Here is a 21,200-nt window from a genome sequence, read left to right on the forward strand (position 1 = left end):
GAAATTCTTCCAAAATGCGTTCAGGGACTGGCATGCAACCAGGATTGACCACATCTACAGCCCCAGCGGCAGAAGACAGAAGGCTGGACACTCTTGGGGCTGAGACGATTGGTGAGGTTGGGAAAGCCAATGCAGACCCTTGAAAGGAATCCTGCGTGCTCCCCATTCCATGGCTCCCAACTCTCCAGGTTCAACGCAATCTTCCGACAGCGAAAGCACTCATTGGAAACCCAGCGGATGCTACACCGTGGGATCGGGAAAGCTTTCTGAAACTCACCTCAGTTTTCCTCTCCTGGTGCTCGTGTTCTCCATTCAGGCCCCCTTACTAACAATCTCCCCACTTGGAGACTCGGCGCCTTTCCATGCCTCTTTCGTACCGTCTGCAATTTGTCCGCAGGATGAACTGCAAGAGGGGGAACCAATGAGAGACTCGCTGGAGGTGTTTGGTCGGGCACATGTCACTCTCATTTCCCATCACGAAGAAGAATTCACCAGCGGTTCAGCCTGCCACCACGGATCGACAATAGGGCGTGAAGCCATCCAGCCGTGTTGCGTCCCACTCACAAAAAAGCGACTTGGGAAATGGAGCTCAGGGGCCCTGCACTTCCCAAACCTGCAGAGTTCTAAACGATAACTATCGCCCCAAAATATATTGAGGTCAGGCTACGAAGAGGCGCTGAACGCAAGGCAGAACTGCAGGAAACGGATGTCAACGGGTACATCGGAATGGCCCCGATAGCACATGAAAAGCGCCAGAACGTGGACAATGATGCGGTTGGCCAAAAAGGGCGTATGCGTTTTTTCCTGAATATATTCAGGAAAAAACGCATACGCCCTTTTTGGCCAACCAAGCAACCTGGGAGAGCAAATCAGCACTACAAAGAAATCTCTCGCCCCCCCCCCCCGGGGCAAAAGGGCCAGGCGAAAAAAGTCTAAAAACCAGAAAGGCAGGACAGCCCACGGAGTCAAGGGAGCCTTGTTAAGCTGATGGGCGGGATGTCAATGGCCAACAGCCAATCTTCACAAGTGTATCCTCTTTCCCAAACCATGTAAAACACAGAACCACAGAGCATAGGGCACTTCCACACATGGGCGTTGACCTTGGGAAAATGAAAAAATCAACCAGACACAGGGACCCCAAAGTTGAGGGCTGCTGTCTTGACAAGAACCTCCACTCCGGTACACGTTTCATATCCCAGGAAAGAGCCAAGTGGACAAAGACGAGTGGACAAGTGGACAAAGACAAGTGGACAAGTGGACAAGTGGTGCTACGTAGGTCCAATGGAGTGTCACTCAGCCATGAAATCCACGTCATGAGGCTGGTAGCAGCATCCTGAGTGGATTTAGGTACGATCATCCTCAGTGAAATAAGTCCCACAAAAAAAGAAACTTATGATATCACTTATCGAGGGAATGTAAAAATCGCTCCCCATGAACGGAATCCCCAAACAGAACAGAGTCATGCTTTTAGAAAACACACTTATGCCTGCTTCAGGGGAAAGGTGAGGTGCGGTGACGCATAAAACTCGAGTTTGAAATGAGCACAGATACCCTTCCGAAAACCGAATATGGAATGGACACGACCTACTCCTTGCTCAATCAACTGGACTCACCAGACCCTGTTCATCGCACAAGTATCTATCCGACTAGTAAGCATCTTAAAAGCTAAGTCTTGATATCTCTGTGTAAGTGCATCAAGTGTGTGTAAAGCGGCCTAAAACCAGCAGGGAAAATCAGCTCAGACCCATTCTGAGGATACATTTCCAACACAAAGAAGAAACAAGCAGGGCAAAACAGAGAGAAATTCTTCCAAAATGCGTTCAGGGACTGGCATGCAACCAGGATTGACCACATCTACAGCCCCAGCGGCAGAAGACAGAAGGCTGGACACTCTTGGGGCTGAGACGATTGGTGAGGTTGGGAAAGCAAATGCAGACCCTTGAAAGGAATCCGTCGTGCTCCCCATTCCATGGCTCCCAACTCTCCAGGTTCAACGCAATCTTCCGACAGCGAAAGCACTCATTGGAAACCCAGCGGATGCTACACCGTGGGATCGGGAAAGCTTTCTGAAACTCACCTCAGTTTTCCTCTCCTGGTGCTCGTGTTCTCCATTCAGGCCCCCTTACTAACAATCTCCCCACTTGGAGACTCGGCGCCTTTCCATGCCTCTTTCGTACCGTCTGCAATTTGTCCGCAGGATGAACTGCAAGAGGGGGAACCAATGAGAGACTCGCTGGAGGTGTTTGGTCGGGCACATGTCACTCTCATTTCCCATCACGAAGAAGAATTCACCAGCGGTTCAGCCTGCAACCGCGGATCGACAATAGGGCGTGAAGCCATCCAGCCGTGTTGCGTCCCACTCACAAAAAAGCGACTTGGGAAATGGAGCTCAGGGGCCCTGCACTTCCCAAACCTGCAGAGTTCTAAACGATAACTATTGCCCCAAAATATATTGAGGTCAGGCAACGAAGAGGCGCTGAACGCAAGGCAGAACTGCAGGAAACGGATGTCAACGGGTACATCGGAATGGCCCCGATAGCACATGAAAAGCGCCAGAACGTGGACAATGATGCGGTTGGCCAAAAAGGGCGTATGCGTTTTTTCCTGAATATATTCAGGAAAAAACGCATACGCCCTTTTTGGCCAACCAAGCAACCTGGGAGAGCAAATCAGCACTACAAAGAAATCTCTCGCCCCCCCCCCCGGGGCAAAAGGGCCAGGCGAAAAAAGTCTAAAAACCAGAAAGGCAGGACAGCCCACGGAGTCAAGGGAGCCTTGTTAAGCTGATGGGCGGGATGTCAATGGCCAACAGCCAATCTTCACAAGTGTATCCTCTTTCCCAAACCATGTAAAACACAGAACCACAGAGCATAGGGCACTTCCCCACATGGGCGTTGACCTTGGGAAAATGAAAAAATCAACCAGACACAGGGACCCCAAAGTTGAGGGCTGCTGTCTTGACAAGAACCTCCACTCCGGTACACGTTTCATATCCCAGGAAAGAGCCAAGTGGACAAAGACGAGTGGACAAGTGGACAAAGACAAGTGGACAAGTGGACAAGTGGTGCTACGTAGGTCCAATGGAGTGTCACTCAGCCATGAAATCCACGTCATGAGGCTGGTAGCAGCATCCTGAGTGGATTTAGGTACGATCATCCTCAGTGAAATAAGTCCCACAAAAAAGAAACTTATGATATCACTTATCGAGGGAATGTAAAAATCGCTCCCCATGAACGGAATCCCCAAACAGAACAGAGTCACGCTTTTAGAAAACACACTTATGCCTGCTTCAGGGGAAAGGTGAGGTGCGGTGACGCATAAAACTCGAGTTTGAAATGAGCACAGATACCCTTCAGAAAACCGAATATGGAATGGACACGACCTACTCCTTGCTCAATCAACTGGACTCACCAGACCCTGTTCATCGCACAAGTATCTATCCGACTAGTAAGCATCTTAAAAGCTAAGTCTTGATATCTCTGTGTAAGTGCATCAAGGGTGTGTAAAGCGGCCTAAAACCAGCAGGGAAAATCAGCTCAGACCCATTCTGAGGATACATTTCCAACACAAAGAAGAAACAAGCAGGGCAAAACAGAGAGAAATTCTTCCAAAATGCGTTCAGGGACTGGCATGCAACCAGGATTGACCACATCTACAGCCCCAGCGGCAGAAGACATAAGGCTGGACACTCTTGGGGCTGAGACGATTGGTGAGGTTGGGAAAGCAAATGCAGACCCTTGAAAGGAATCCTGCGTGCTCCCCATTCCATGGGTCCCAACTCTCCAGGTTCAACGCAATCTTCCGACAGCGAAAGCACTCATTGGAAACCCAGCGGATGCTACACCGTGGGATCGGGAAAGCTTTCTGAAACTCACCTCAGTTTTCCTCTCCTGGTGCTCGTGTTCTCCATTCAGGCCCCCTTACTAACAATCTCCCCACTTGGAGACTCGGCGCCTTTCCATGCCTCTTTCGTACCGTCTGCAATTTGTCCGCAGGATGAACTGCAAGAGGGGGAACCAATGAGAGACTCGCTGGAGGTGTTTGGTCGGGCACATGTCACTCTCATTTCCCATCACGAAGAAGAATTCACCAGCGGTTCAGCCTGCAACCGCGGATCGACAATAGGGCGTGAAGCCATCCAGCCGTGTTGCGTCCCACTCACAAAAAAGCGACTTGGGAAATGGAGCTCAGGGGCACTGCACTTCCCAAACCTGCAGAGTTCTAAACGATAACTATCGCCCCAAAATATATTGAGGTCAGGCTACGAAGAGGCGCTGAACGCAAGGCAGAACTGCAGGAAACGGATGTCAACGGGTACATCGGAATGGCCCCGATAGCACATGAAAAGCGCCAGAACGTGGACAATGATGCGGTTGGCCAAAAAGGGCGTATGCGTTTTTTCCTGAATATATTCAGGAAAAAACGCATACGCCCTTTTTGGCCAACCAAGCAACCTGGGAGAGCAAATCAGCACTACAAAGAAATCTCTCGCCCCCCCACCCCCGGGGGCAAAAGGGCCAGGCGAAAAAAGTCTAAAAACCAGAAAGGCAGGACAGCCCACGGAGTCAAGGGAGCCTTGTTAAGCTGATGGGCGGGATGTCAATGGCCAACAGCCAATCTTCACAAGTGTATCCTCTTTCCCAAACCATGTAAAACACAGAACCACAGAGCATAGGGCACTTCCACACATGGGCGTTGACCTTGGGAAAATGAAAAAATCAACCAGACACAGGGACCCCAAAGTTGAGGGCTGCTGTCTTGACAAGAACCTCCACTCCGGTACACGTTTCATATCCCAGGAAAGAGCCAAGTGGACAAAGACGAGTGGACAAGTGGACAAAGACAAGTGGACAAGTGGACAAGTGGTGCTACGTAGGTCCAATGGAGTGTCACTCAGCCATGAAATCCACGTCATGAGGCTGGTAGCAGCATCCTGAGTGGATTTAGGTACGATCATCCTCAGTGAAATAAGTCCCACAAAAAAAGAAACTTATGATATCACTTATCGAGGGAATGTAAAAATCGCTCCCCATGAACGGAATCCCCAAACAGAACAGAGTCACGCTTTTAGAAAACACACTTATGCCTGCTTCAGGGGAAAGGTGAGGTGCGGTGACGCATAAAACTCGAGTTTGAAATGAGCACAGATACCCTTCCGAAAACCGAATATGGAATGGACACGACCTACTCCTTGCTCAATCAACTGGACTCACCAGACCCTGTTCATCGCACAAGTATCTATCCGACTAGTAAGCATCTTAAAAGCTAAGTCTTGATATCTCTGTGTAAGTGCATCAAGGGTGTGTAAAGCGGCCTAAAACCAGCAGGGAAAATCAGCTCAGACCCATTCTGAGGATACATTTCCAACACAAAGAAGAAACAAGCAGGGCAAAACAGAGAGAAATTCTTCCAAAATGCGTTCAGGGACTGGCATGCAACCAGGATTGACCACATCTACAGCCCCAGCGGCAGAAGACAGAAGGCTGGACACTCTTGGGGCTGAGACGATTGGTGAGGTTGGGAAAGCCAATGCAGACCCTTGAAAGGAATCCTGCGTGCTCCCCATTCCATGGCTCCCAACTCTCCAGGTTCAACGCAATCTTCCGACAGCGAAAGCACTCATTGGAAACCCAGCGGATGCTACACCGTGGGATCGGGAAAGCTTTCTGAAACTCACCTCAGTTTTCCTCTCCTGGTGCTCGTGTTCTCCATTCAGGCCCCCTTACTAACAATCTCCCCACTTGGAGACTCGGCGCCTTTCCATGCCTCTTTCGTACCGTCTGCAATTTGTCCGCAGGATGAACTGCAAGAGGGGGAACCAATGAGAGACTCGCTGGAGGTGTTTGGTCGGGCACATGTCACTCTCATTTCCCATCACGAAGAAGAATTCACCAGCGGTTCAGCCTGCCACCACGGATCGACAATAGGGCGTGAAGCCATCCAGCCGTGTTGCGTCCCACTCACAAAAAAGCGACTTGGGAAATGGAGCTCAGGGGCCCTGCACTTCCCAAACCTGCAGAGTTCTAAACGATAACTATCGCCCCAAAATATATTGAGGTCAGGCTACGAAGAGGCGCTGAACGCAAGGCAGAACTGCAGGAAACGGATGTCAACGGGTACATCGGAATGGCCCCGATAGCACATGAAAAGCGCCAGAACGTGGACAATGATGCGGTTGGCCAAAAAGGGCGTATGCGTTTTTTCCTGAATATATTCAGGAAAAAACGCATACGCCCTTTTTGGCCAACCAAGCAACCTGGGAGAGCAAATCAGCACTACAAAGAAATCTCTCGCCCCCCCCCCCCCGGGGCAAAAGGGCCAGGCGAAAAAAGTCTAAAAACCAGAAAGGCAGGACAGCCCACGGAGTCAAGGGAGCCTTGTTAAGCTGATGGGCGGGATGTCAATGGCCAACAGCCAATCTTCACAAGTGTATCCTCTTTCCCAAACCATGTAAAACACAGAACCACAGAGCATAGGGCACTTCCACACATGGGCGTTGACCTTGGGAAAATGAAAAAATCAACCAGACACAGGGACCCCAAAGTTGAGGGCTGCTGTCTTGACAAGAACCTCCACTCCGGTACACGTTTCATATCCCAGGAAAGAGCCAAGTGGACAAAGACGAGTGGACAAGTGGACAAAGACAAGTGGACAAGTGGACAAGTGGTGCTACGTAGGTCCAATGGAGTGTCACTCAGCCATGAAATCCACGTCATGAGGCTGGTAGCAGCATCCTGAGTGGATTTAGGTACGATCATCCTCAGTGAAATAAGTCCCACAAAAAAAGAAACTTATGATATCACTTATCGAGGGAATGTAAAAATCGCTCCCCATGAACGGAATCCCCAAACAGAACAGAGTCACGCTTTTAGAAAACACACTTATGCCTGCTTCAGGGGAAAGGTGAGGTGCGGTGACGCATAAAACTCGAGTTTGAAATGAGCACAGATACCCTTCCGAAAACCGAATATGGAATGGACACGACCTACTCCTTGCTCAATCAACTGGACTCACCAGACCCTGTTCATCGCACAAGTATCTATCCGACTAGTAAGCATCTTAAAAGCTAAGTCTTGATATCTCTGTGTAAGTGCATCAAGTGTGTGTAAAGCGGCCTAAAACCAGCAGGGAAAATCAGCTCAGACCCATTCTGAGGATACATTTCCAACACAAAGAAGAAACAAGCAGGGCAAAACAGAGAGAAATTCTTCCAAAATGCGTTCAGGGACTGGCATGCAACCAGGATTGACCACATCTACAGCCCCAGCGGCAGAAGACATAAGGCTGGACACTCTTGGGGCTGAGACGATTGGTGAGGTTGGGAAAGCAAATGCAGACCCTTGAAAGGAATCCGTCGTGCTCCCCATTCCATGGCTCCCAACTCTCCAGGTTCAACGCAATCTTCCGACAGCGAAAGCACTCATTGGAAACCCAGCGGATGCTACACCGTGGGATCGGGAAAGCTTTCTGAAACTCACCTCAGTTTTCCTCTCCTGGTGCTCGTGTTCTCCATTCAGGCCCCCTTACTAACAATCTCCCCACTTGGAGACTCGGCGCCTTTCCATGCCTCTTTCGTACCGTCTGCAATTTGTCCGCAGGATGAACTGCAAGAGGGGGAACCAATGAGAGACTCGCTGGAGGTGTTTGGTCGGGCACATGTCACTCTCATTTCCCATCACGAAGAAGAATTCACCAGCGGTTCAGCCTGCAACCGCGGATCGACAATAGGGCGTGAAGCCATCCAGCCGTGTTGCGTCCCACTCACAAAAAAGCGACTTGGGAAATGGAGCTCAGGGGCCCTGCACTTCCCAAACCTGCAGAGTTCTAAACGATAACTATTGCCCCAAAATATATTGAGGTCAGGCAACGAAGAGGCGCTGAACGCAAGGCAGAACTGCAGGAAACGGATGTCAACGGGTACATCGGAATGGCCCCGATAGCACATGAAAAGCGCCAGAACGTGGACAATGATGCGGTTGGCCAAAAAGGGCGTATGCGTTTTTTCCTGAATATATTCAGGAAAAAACGCATACGCCCTTTTTGGCCAACCAAGCAACCTGGGAGAGCAAATCAGCACTACAAAGAAATCTCTCGCCCCCCCCCGGGGGCAAAAGGGCCAGGCGAAAAAAGTCTAAAAACCAGAAAGGCAGGACAGCCCACGGAGTCAAGGGAGCCTTGTTAAGCTGATGGGCGGGATGTCAATGGCCAACAGCCAATCTTCACAAGTGTATCCTCTTTCCCAAACCATGTAAAACACAGAACCACAGAGCATAGGGCACTTCCACACATGGGCGTTGACCTTGGGAAAATGAAAAAATCAACCAGACACAGGGACCCCAAAGTTGAGGGCTGCTGTCTTGACAAGAACCTCCACTCCGGTACACGTTTCATATCCCAGGAAAGAGCCAAGTGGACAAAGACGAGTGGACAAGTGGACAAAGACAAGTGGACAAGTGGACAAGTGGTGCTACGTAGGTCCAATGGAGTGTCACTCAGCCATGAAATCCACGTCATGAGGCTGGTAGCAGCATCCTGAGTGGATTTAGGTACGATCATCCTCAGTGAAATAAGTCCCACAAAAAAAGAAACTTATGATATCACTTATCGAGGGAATGTAAAAATCGCTCCCCATGAACGGAATCCCCAAACAGAACAGAGTCACGCTTTTAGAAAACACACTTATGCCTGCTTCAGGGGAAAGGTGAGGTGCGGTGACGCATAAAACTCGAGTTTGAAATGAGCACAGATACCCTTCCGAAAACCGAATATGGAATGGACACGACCTACTCCTTGCTCAATCAACTGGACTCACCAGACCCTGTTCATCGCACAAGTATCTATCCGACTAGTAAGCATCTTAAAAGCTAAGTCTTGATATCTCTGTGTAAGTGCATCAAGTGTGTGTAAAGCGGCCTAAAACCAGCAGGGAAAATCAGCTCAGACCCATTCTGAGGATACATTTCCAACACAAAGAAGAAACAAGCAGGGCAAAACAGAGAGAAATTCTTCCAAAATGCGTTCAGGGACTGGCATGCAACCAGGATTGACCACATCTACAGCCCCAGCGGCAGAAGACAGAAGGCTGGACACTCTTGGGGCTGAGACGATTGGTGAGGTTGGGAAAGCAAATGCAGACCCTTGAAAGGAATCCTGCGTGCTCCCCATTCCATGGCTCCCAACTCTCCAGGTTCAACGCAATCTTCCGACAGCGAAAGCACTCATTGGAAACCCAGCGGATGCTACACCGTGGGATCGGGAAAGCTTTCTGAAACTCACCTCAGTTTTCCTCTCCTGGTGCTCGTGTTCTCCATTCAGGCCCCCTTACTAACAATCTCCCCACTTGGAGACTCGGCGCCTTTCCATGCCTCTTTCGTACCGTCTGCAATTTGTCCGCAGGATGAACTGCAAGAGGGGGAACCAATGAGAGACTCGCTGGAGGTGTTTGGTCGGGCACATGTCACTCTCATTTCCCATCACGAAGAAGAATTCACCAGCGGTTCAGCCTGCCACCACGGATCGACAATAGGGCGTGAAGCCATCCAGCCGTGTTGCGTCCCACTCACAAAAAAGCGACTTGGGAAATGGAGCTCAGGGGCCCTGCACTTCCCAAACCTGCAGAGTTCTAAACGATAACTATCGCCCCAAAATATATTGAGGTCAGGCTACGAAGAGGCGCTGAACGCAAGGCAGAACTGCAGGAAACGGATGTCAACGGGTACATCGGAATGGCCCCGATAGCACATGAAAAGCGCCAGAACGTGGACAATGATGCGGTTGGCCAAAAAGGGCGTATGCGTTTTTTCCTGAATATATTCAGGAAAAAACGCATACGCCCTTTTTGGCCAACCAAGCAACCTGGGAGAGCAAATCAGCACTACAAAGAAATCTCTCGCCCCCCCCCCCGGGGCAAAAGGGCCAGGCGAAAAAAGTCTAAAAACCAGAAAGGCAGGACAGCCCACGGAGTCAAGGGAGCCTTGTTAAGCTGATGGGCGGGATGTCAATGGCCAACAGCCAATCTTCACAAGTGTATCCTCTTTCCCAAACCATGTAAAACACAGAACCACAGAGCATAGGGCACTTCCCCACATGGGCGTTGACCTTGGGAAAATGAAAAAATCAACCAGACACAGGGACCCCAAAGTTGAGGGCTGCTGTCTTGACAAGAACCTCCACTCCGGTACACGTTTCATATCCCAGGAAAGAGCCAAGTGGACAAAGACGAGTGGACAAGTGGACAAAGACAAGTGGACAAGTGGACAAGTGGTGCTACGTAGGTCCAATGGAGTGTCACTCAGCCATGAAATCCACGTCATGAGGCTGGTAGCAGCATCCTGAGTGGATTTAGGTACGATCATCCTCAGTGAAATAAGTCCCACAAAAAAAGAAACTTATGATATCACTTATCGAGGGAATGTAAAAATCGCTCCCCATGAACGGAATCCCCAAACAGAACAGAGTCACGCTTTTAGAAAACACACTTATGCCTGCTTCAGGGGAAAGGTGAGGTGCGGTGACGCATAAAACTCGAGTTTGAAATGAGCACAGATACCCTTCCGAAAACCGAATATGGAATGGACACGACCTACTCCTTGCTCAATCAACTGGACTCACCAGACCCTGTTCATCGCACAAGTATCTATCCGACTAGTAAGCATCTTAAAAGCTAAGTCTTGATATCTCTGTGTAAGTGCATCAAGTGTGTGTAAAGCGGCCTAAAACCAGCAGGGAAAATCAGCTCAGACCCATTCTGAGGATACATTTCCAACACAAAGAAGAAACAAGCAGGGCAAAACAGAGAGAAATTCTTCCAAAATGCGTTCAGGGACTGGCATGCAACCAGGATTGACCACATCTACAGCCCCAGCGGCAGAAGACAGAAGGCTGGACACTCTTGGGGCTGAGACGATTGGTGAGGTTGGGAAAGCAAATGCAGACCCTTGAAAGGAATCCTGCGTGCTCCCCATTCCATGGCTCCCAACTCTCCAGGTTCAACGCAATCTTCCGACAGCGAAAGCACTCATTGGAAACCCAGCGGATGCTACACCGTGGGATCGGGAAAGCTTTCTGAAACTCACCTCAGTTTTCCTCTCCTGGTGCTCGTGTTCTCCATTCAGGCCCCCTTACTAACAATCTCCCCACTTGGAGACTCGGCGCCTTTCCATGCCTCTTTCGTACCGTCTGCAATTTGTCCGCAGGATGAACTGCAAGAGGGGGAACCAATGAGAGACTCGCTGGAGGTGTTTGGTCGGGCACATGTCACTCTCATTTCCCATCACGAAGAAGAATTCACCAGCGGTTCAGCCTGCCACCACGGATCGACAATAGGGCGTGAAGCCATCCAGCCGTGTTGCGTCCCACTCACAAAAAAGCGACTTGGGAAATGGAGCTCAGGGGCCCTGCACTTCCCAAACCTGCAGAGTTCTAAACGATAACTATCGCCCCAAAATATATTGAGGTCAGGCTACGAAGAGGCGCTGAACGCAAGGCAGAACTGCAGGAAACGGATGTCAACGGGTACATCGGAATGGCCCCGATAGCACATGAAAAGCGCCAGAACGTGGACAATGATGCGGTTGGCCAAAAAGGGCGTATGCGTTTTTTCCTGAATATATTCAGGAAAAAACGCATACGCCCTTTTTGGCCAACCAAGCAACCTGGGAGAGCAAATCAGCACTACAAAGAAATCTCTCGCCCCCCCCCCGGGGCAAAAGGGCCAGGCGAAAAAAGTCTAAAAACCAGAAAGGCAGGACAGCCCACGGAGTCAAGGGAGCCTTGTTAAGCTGATGGGCGGGATGTCAATGGCCAACAGCCAATCTTCACAAGTGTATCCTCTTTCCCAAACCATGTAAAACACAGAACCACAGAGCATAGGGCACTTCCCCACATGGGCGTTGACCTTGGGAAAATGAAAAAATCAACCAGACACAGGGACCCCAAAGTTGAGGGCTGCTGTCTTGACAAGAACCTCCACTCCGGTACACGTTTCATATCCCAGGAAAGAGCCAAGTGGACAAAGACGAGTGGACAAGTGGACAAAGACAAGTGGACAAGTGGACAAGTGGTGCTACGTAGGTCCAATGGAGTGTCACTCAGCCATGAAATCCACGTCATGAGGCTGGTAGCAGCATCCTGAGTGGATTTAGGTACGATCATCCTCAGTGAAATAAGTCCCACAAAAAAAGAAACTTATGATATCACTTATCGAGGGAATGTAAAAATCGCTCCCCATGAACGGAATCCCCAAACAGAACAGAGTCACGCTTTTAGAAAACACACTTATGCCTGCTTCAGGGGAAAGGTGAGGTGCGGTGAGGCATAAAACTCGAGTTTGAAATGAGCACAGATACCCTTCCGAAAACCGAATATGGAATGGACACGACCTACTCCTTGCTCAATCAACTGGACTCACCAGACCCTGTTCATCGCACAAGTATCTATCCGACTAGTAAGCATCTTAAAAGCTAAGTCTTGATATCTCTGTGTAAGTGCATCAAGTGTGTGTAAAGCGGCCTAAAACCAGCAGGGAAAATCAGCTCAGACCCATTCTGAGGATACATTTCCAACACAAAGAAGAAACAAGCAGGGCAAAACAGAGAGAAATTCTTCCAAAATGCGTTCAGGGACTGGCATGCAACCAGGATTGACCACATCTACAGCCCCAGCGGCAGAAGACAGAAGGCTGGACACTCTTGGGGCTGAGACGATTGGTGAGGTTGGGAAAGCAAATGCAGACCCTTGAAAGGAATCCTGCGTGCTCCCCATTCCATGGCTCCCAACTCTCCAGGTTCAACGCAATCTTCCGACAGCGAAAGCACTCTTTGGAAACCCAGCGGATGCTACACCGTGGGATCGGGAAAGCTTTCTGAAACTCACCTCAGTTTTCCTCTCCTGGTGCTCGTGTTCTCCATTCAGGCCCCCTTACTAACAATCTCCCCACTTGGAGACTCGGCGCCTTTCCATGCCTCTTTCGTACCGTCTGCAATTTGTCCGCAGGATGAACTGCAAGAGGGGGAACCAATGAGAGACTCGCTGGAGGTGTTTGGTCGGGCACATGTCACTCTCATTTCCCATCACGAAGAAGAATTCACCAGCGGTTCAGCCTGCCACCACGGATCGACAATAGGGCGTGAAGCCATCCAGCCGTGTTGCGTCCCACTCACAAAAAAGCGACTTGGGAAATGGAGCTCAGGGGCCCTGCACTTCCCAAACCTGCAGAGTTCTAAACGATAACTATCGCCCCAAAATATATTGAGGTCAGGCTACGAAGAGGCGCTGAACGCAAGGCAGAACTGCAGGAAACGGATGTCAACGGGTACATCGGAATGGCCCCGATAGCACATGAAAAGCGCCAGAACGTGGACAATGATGCGGTTGGCCAAAAAGGGCGTATGCGTTTTTTCCTGAATATATTCAGGAAAAAACGCATACGCCCTTTTTGGCCAACCAAGCAACCTGGGAGAGCAAATCAGCACTACAAAGAAATCTCTCGCCCCCCCCCCCGGGGCAAAAGGGCCAGGCGAAAAAAGTCTAAAAACCAGAAAGGCAGGACAGCCCACGGAGTCAAGGGAGCCTTGTTAAGCTGATGGGCGGGATGTCAATGGCCAACAGCCAATCTTCACAAGTGTATCCTCTTTCCCAAACCATGTAAAACACAGAACCACAGAGCATAGGGCACTTCCCCACATGGGCGTTGACCTTGGGAAAATGAAAAAATCAACCAGACACAGGGACCCCAAAGTTGAGGGCTGCTGTCTTGACAAGAACCTCCACTCCGGTACACGTTTCATATCCCAGGAAAGAGCCAAGTGGACAAAGACGAGTGGACAAGTGGACAAAGACAAGTGGACAAGTGGACAAGTGGTGCTACGTAGGTCCAATGGAGTGTCACTCAGCCATGAAATCCACGTCATGAGGCTGGTAGCAGCATCCTGAGTGGATTTAGGTACGATCATCCTCAGTGAAATAAGTCCCACAAAAAAAGAAACTTATGATATCACTTATCGAGGGAATGTAAAAATCGCTCCCCATGAACGGAATCCCCAAACAGAACAGAGTCACGCTTTTAGAAAACACACTTATGCCTGCTTCAGGGGAAAGGTGAGGTGCGGTGAGGCATAAAACTCGAGTTTGAAATGAGCACAGATACCCTTCCGAAAACCGAATATGGAATGGACACGACCTACTCCTTGCTCAATCAACTGGACTCACCAGACCCTGTTCATCGCACAAGTATCTATCCGACTAGTAAGCATCTTAAAAGCTAAGTCTTGATATCTCTGTGTAAGTGCATCAAGGGTGTGTAAAGCGGCCTAAAACCAGCAGGGAAAATCAGCTCAGACCCATTCTGAGGATACATTTCCAACACAAAGAAGAAACAAGCAGGGCAAAACAGAGAGAAATTCTTCCAAAATGCGTTCAGGGACTGGCATGCAACCAGGATTGACCACATCTACAGCCCCAGCGGCAGAAGACAGAAGGCTGGACACTCTTGGGGCTGAGACGATTGGTGAGGTTGGGAAAGCAAATGCAGACCCTTGAAAGGAATCCTGCGTGCTCCCCATTCCATGGGTCCCAACTCTCCAGGTTCAACGCAATCTTCCGACAGCGAAAGCACTCATTGGAAACCCAGCGGATGCTACACCGTGGGATCGGGAAAGCTTTCTGAAACTCACCTCAGTTTTCCTCTCCTGGTGCTCGTGTTCTCCATTCAGGCCCCCTTACTAACAATCTCCCCACTTGGAGACTCGGCACCTTTCCATGCCTCTTTCGTACCGTCTGCAATTTGTCCGCAGGATGAACTGCAAGAGGGGGAACCAATGAGAGACTCGCTGGAGGTGTTTGGTCGGGCACATGTCACTCTCATTTCCCATCACGAAGAAGAATTCACCAGCGGTTCAGCCTGCCACCACGGATCGACAATAGGGCGTGAAGCCATCCAGCCGTGTTGCGTCCCACTCACAAAAAAGCGACTTGGGAAATGGAGCTCAGGGGCCCTGCACTTCCCAAACCTGCAGAGTTCTAAACGATAACTATCGCCCCAAAATATATTGAGGTCAGGCTACGAAGAGGCGCTGAACGCAAGGCAGAACTGCAGGAAACGGATGTCAACGGGTACATCGGAATGGCCCCGATAGCACATGAAAAGCGCCAGAACGTGGACAATGATGCGGTTGGCCAAAAAGGGCGTATGCGTTTTTTCCTGAATATATTCAGGAAAAAACGCATACGCCCTTTTTGGCCAACCAAGCAACCTGGGAGAGCAAATCAGCACTACAAAGAAATCTCTCGCCCACCCCCCCGGGGCAAAAGGGCCAGGCGAAAAAAGTCTAAAAACCAGAAAGGCAGGACAGCCCACGGAGTCAAGGGAGCCTTGTTAAGCTGATGGGCGGGATGTCAATGGCCAACAGCCAATCTTCACAAGTGTATCCTCTTTCCCAAACCATGTAAAACACAGAACCACAGAGCATAGGGCACTTCCACACATGGGCGTTGACCTTGGGAAAATGAAAAAATCAACCAGACACAGGGACCCCAAAGTTGAGGGCTGCTGTCTTGACAAGAACCTCCACTCCGGTACACGTTTCATATCCCAGGAAAGAGCCAAGTGGACAAAGACGAGTGGACAAGTGGACAAAGACAAGTGGACAAGTGGACAAGTGGTGCTACGTAGGTCCAATGGAGTGTCACTCAGCCATGAAATCCACGTCATGAGGCTGGTAGCAGCATCCTGAGTGGATTTAGGTACGATCATCCTCAGTGAAATAAGTCCCACAAAAAAAGAAACTTATGATATCACTTATCGAGGGAATGTAAAAATCGCTCCCCATGAACGGAATCCCCAAACAGAACAGAGTCACGCTTTTAGAAAACACACTTATGCCTGCTTCAGGGGAAAGGTGAGGTGCGGTGACGCATAAAACTCGAGTTTGAAATGAGCACAGATACCCTTCCGAAAACCGAATATGGAATGGACACGACCTACTCCTTGCTCAATCAACTGGACTCACCAGACCCTGTTCATCGCACAAGTATCTATCCGACTAGTAAGCATCTTAAAAGCTAAGTCTTGATATCTCTGTGTAAGTGCATCAAGTGTGTGTAAAGCGGCCTAAAACCAGCAGGGAAAATCAGCTCAGACCCATTCTGAGGATACATTTCCAACACAAAGAAGAAACAAGCAGGGCAAAACAGAGAGAAATTCTTCCAAAATGCGTTCAGGGACTGGCATGCAACCAGGATTGACCACATCTACAGCCCCAGCGGCAGAAGACAGAAGGCTGGACACTCTTGGGGCTGAGACGATTGGTGAGGTTGGGAAAGCAAATGCAGACCCTTGAAAGGAATCCGTCGTGCTCCCCATTCCATGGGTCCCAACTCTCCAGGTTCAACGCAATCTTCCGACAGCGAAAGCACTCATTGGAAACCCAGCGGATGCTACACCGTGGGATCGGGAAAGCTTTCTGAAACTCACCTCAGTTTTCCTCTCCTGGTGCTCGTGTTCTCCATTCAGGCCCCCTTACTAACAATCTCCCCACTTGGAGACTCGGCGCCTTTCCATGCCTCTTTCGTACCGTCTGCAATTTGTCCGCAGGATGAACTGCAAGAGGGGGAACCAATGAGAGACTCGCTGGAGGTGTTTGGTCGGGCACATGTCACTCTCATTTCCCATCACGAAGAAGAATTCACCAGCGGTTCAGCCTGCAACCGCGGATCGACAATAGGGCGTGAAGCCATCCAGCCGTGTTGCGTCCCACTCACAAAAAAGCGACTTGGGAAATGGAGCTCAGGGGCCCTGCACTTCCCAAACCTGCAGAGTTCTAAACGATAACTATCGCCCCAAAATATATTGAGGTCAGGCTACGAAGAGGCGCTGAACGCAAGGCAGAACTGCAGGAAACGGATGTCAACGGGTACATCGGAATGGCCCCGATAGCACATGAAAAGCGCCAGAACGTGGACAATGATGCGGTTGGCCAAAAAGGGCGTATGCGTTTTTTCCTGAATATATTCAGGAAAAAACGCATACGCCCTTTTTGGCCAACCAAGCAACCTGGGAGAGCAAATCAGCACTACAAAGAAATCTCTCGCCCCCCCCCCGGGGCAAAAGGGCCAGGCGAAAAAAGTCTAAAAACCAGAAAGGCAGGACAGCCCATGGAGTCAAGGGAGCCTTGTTAAGCTGATGGGCGGGATGTCAATGGCCAACAGCCAATCTTCACAAGTGTATCCTCTTTCCCAAACCATGTAAAACACAGAACCACAGAGCATAGGGCACTTCCCCACATGGGCGTTGACCTTGGGAAAATGAAAAAATCAACCAGACACAGGGACCCCAAAGTTGAGGGCTGCTGTCTTGACAAGAACCTCCACTCCGGTACACGTTTCATATCCCAGGAAAGAGCCAAGTGGACAAAGACGAGTGGACAAGTGGACAAAGACAAGTGGACAAGTGGACAAGTGGTGCTACGTAGGTCCAATGGAGTGTCACTCAGCCATGAAATCCACGTCATGAGGCTGGTAGCAGCATCCTGAGTGGATTTAGGTACGATCATCCTCAGTGAAATAAGTCCCACAAAAAAAGAAACTTATGATATCACTTATCGAGGGAATGTAAAAATCGCTCCCCATGAACGGAATCCCCAAACAGAACAGAGTCACGCTTTTAGAAAACACACTTATGCCTGCTTCAGGGGAAAGGTGAGGTGCGGTGACGCATAAAACTCGAGTTTGAAATGAGCACAGATACCCTTCCGAAAACCGAATATGGAATGGACACGACCTACTCCTTGCTCAATCAACTGGACTCACCAGACCCTGTTCATCGCACAAGTATCTATCCGACTAGTAAGCATCTTAAAAGCTAAGTCTTGATATCTCTGTGTAAGTGCATCAAGGGTGTGTAAAGCGGCCTAAAACCAGCAGGGAAAATCAGCTCAGACCCATTCTGAGGATACATTTCCAACACAAAGAAGAAACAAGCAGGGCAAAACAGAGAGAAATTCTTCCAAAATGCGTTCAGGGACTGGCATGCAACCAGGATTGACCACATCTACAGCCCCAGCGGCAGAAGACATAAGGCTGGACACTCTTGGGGCTGAGACGATTGGTGAGGTTGGGAAAGCAAATGCAGACCCTTGAAAGGAATCCTGCGTGCTCCCCATTCCATGGCTCCCAACTCTCCAGGTTCAACGCAATCTTCCGACAGCGAAAGCACTCATTGGAAACCCAGCGGATGCTACACCGTGGGATCGGGAAAGCTTTCTGAAACTCACCTCAGTTTTCCTCTCCTGGTGCTCGTGTTCTCCATTCAGGCCCCCTTACTAACAATCTCCCCACTTGGAGACTCGGCACCTTTCCATGCCTCTTTCGTACCGTCTGCAATTTGTCCGCAGGATGAACTGCAAGAGGGGGAACCAATGAGAGACTCGCTGGAGGTGTTTGGTCGGGCACATGTCACTCTCATTTCCCATCACGAAGAAGAATTCACCAGCGGTTCAGCCTGCCACCGCGGATCGACAATAGGGCGTGAAGCCATCCAGCCGTGTTGCGTCCCACTCACAAAAAAGCGACTTGGGAAATGGAGCTCAGGGGCCCTGCACTTCCCAAACCTGCAGAGTTCTAAACGATAACTATCGCCCCAAAATATATTGAGGTCAGGCTACGAAGAGGCGCTGAACGCAAGGCAGAACTGCAGGAAACGGATGTCAACGGGTACATCGGAATGGCCCCGATAGCACATGAAAAGCGCCAGAACGTGGACAATGATGCGGTTGGCCAAAAAGGGCGTATGCGTTTTTTCCTGAATATATTCAGGAAAAAACGCATACGCCCTTTTTGGCCAACCAAGCAACCTGGGAGAGCAAATCAGCACTACAAAGAAATCTCTCGCCCCCCCCCCCGGGGCAAAAGGGCCAGGCGAAAAAAGTCTAAAAACCAGAAAGGCAGGACAGCCCACGGAGTCAAGGGAGCCTTGTTAAGCTGATGGGCGGGATGTCAATGGCCAACAGCCAATCTTCACAAGTGTATCCTCTTTCCCAAACCATGTAAAACACAGAACCACAGAGCATAGGGCACTTCCCCACATGGGCGTTGACCTTGGGAAAATGAAAAAATCAACCAGACACAGGGACCCCAAAGTTGAGGGCTGCTGTCTTGACAAGAACCTCCACTCCGGTACACGTTTCATATCCCAGGAAAGAGCCAAGTGGACAAAGACGAGTGGACAAGTGGACAAAGACAAGTGGACAAGTGGACAAGTGGTGCTACGTAGGTCCAATGGAGTGTCACTCAGCCATGAAATCCACGTCATGAGGCTGGTAGCAGCATCCTGAGTGGATTTAGGTACGATCATCCTCAGTGAAATAAGTCCCACAAAAAAAGAAACTTATGATATCACTTATCGAGGGAATGTAAAAATCGCTCCCCATGAACGGAATCCCCAAACAGAACAGAGTCACGCTTTTAGAAAACACACTTATGCCTGCTTCAGGGGAAAGGTGAGGTGCGGTGACGCATAAAACTCGAGTTTGAAATGAGCACAGATACCCTTCCGAAAACCGAATATGGAATGGACACGACCTACTCCTTGCTCAATCAACTGGACTCACCAGACCCTGTTCATCGCACAAGTATCTATCCGACTAGTAAGCATCTTAAAAGCTAAGTCTTGATATCTCTGTGTAAGTGCATCAAGGGTGTGTAAAGCGGCCTAAAACCAGCAGGGAAAATCAGCTCAGACCCATTCTGAGGATACATTTCCAACACAAAGAAGAAACAAGCAGGGCAAAACAGAGAGAAATTCTTCCAAAATGCGTTCAGGGACTGGCATGCAACCAGGATTGACCACATCTACAGCCCCAGCGGCAGAAGACAGAAGGCTGGACACTCTTGGGGCTGAGACGATTGGTGAGGTTGGGAAAGCAAATGCAGACCCTTGAAAGGAATCCGTCGTGCTCCCCATTCCATGGCTCCCAACTCTCCAGGTTCAACGCAATCTTCCGACAGCGAAAGCACTCATTGGAAACCCAGCGGATGCTACACCGTGGGATCGGGAAAGCTTTCTGAAACTCACCTCAGTTTTCCTCTCCTGGTGCTCGTGTTCTCCATTCAGGCCCCCTTACTAACAATCTCCCCACTTGGAGACTCGGCGCCTTTCCATGCCTCTTTCGTACCGTCTGCAATTTGTCCGCAGGATGAACTGCAAGAGGGGGAACCAATGAGAGACTCGCTGGAGGTGTTTGGTCGGGCACATGTCACTCTCATTTCCCATCACGAAGAAGAATTCACCAGCGGTTCAGCCTGCAACCGCGGATCGACAATAGGGCGTGAAGCCATCCAGCCGTGTTGCGTCCCACTCACAAAAAAGCGACTTGGGAAATGGAGCTCAGGGGCCCTGCACTTCCCAAACCTGCAGAGTTCTAAACGATAACTATCGCCCCAAAATATATTGAGGTCAGGCTACGAAGAGGCGCTGAACGCAAGGCAGAACTGCAGGAAACGGATGTCAACGGGTACATCGGAATGGCCCCGATAGCACATGAAAAGCGCCAGAACGTGGACAATGATGCGGTTGGCCAAAAAGGGCGTATGCGTTTTTTCCTGAATATATTCAGGAAAAAACGCATACGCCCTTTTTGGCCAACCAAGCAACCTGGGAGAGCAAATCAGCACTACAAAGAAATCTCTCGCCCCCCCCCCCGGGGCAAAAGGGCCAGGCGAAAAAAGTCTAAAAACCAGAAAGGCAGGACAGCCCACGGAGTCAAGGGAGCCTTGTTAAGCTGATGGGCGGGATGTCAATGGCCAACAGCCAATCTTCACAAGTGTATCCTCTTTCCCAAACCATGTAAAACACAGAACCACAGAGCATAGGGCACTTCCCCACATGGGCGTTGACCTTGGGAAAATGAAAAAATCAACCAGACACAGGGACCCCAAAGTTGAGGGCTGCTGTCTTGACAAGAACCTCCACTCCGGTACACGTTTCATATCCCAGGAAAGAGCCAAGTGGACAAAGACGAGTGGACAAGTGGACAAAGACAAGTGGACAAGTGGACAAGTGGTGCTACGTAGGTCCAATGGAGTGTCACTCAGCCATGAAATCCACGTCATGAGGCTGGTAGCAGCATCCTGAGTGGATTTAGGTACGATCATCCTCAGTGAAATAAGTCCCACAAAAAAAGAAACTTATGATATCACTTATCGAG

Source organism: Kogia breviceps, chromosome 1 (genome assembly GCF_026419965.1).
Source record: "Kogia breviceps isolate mKogBre1 chromosome 1, mKogBre1 haplotype 1, whole genome shotgun sequence".
Classification (NCBI taxonomy): domain Eukaryota; kingdom Metazoa; phylum Chordata; class Mammalia; order Artiodactyla; family Physeteridae; genus Kogia; species Kogia breviceps.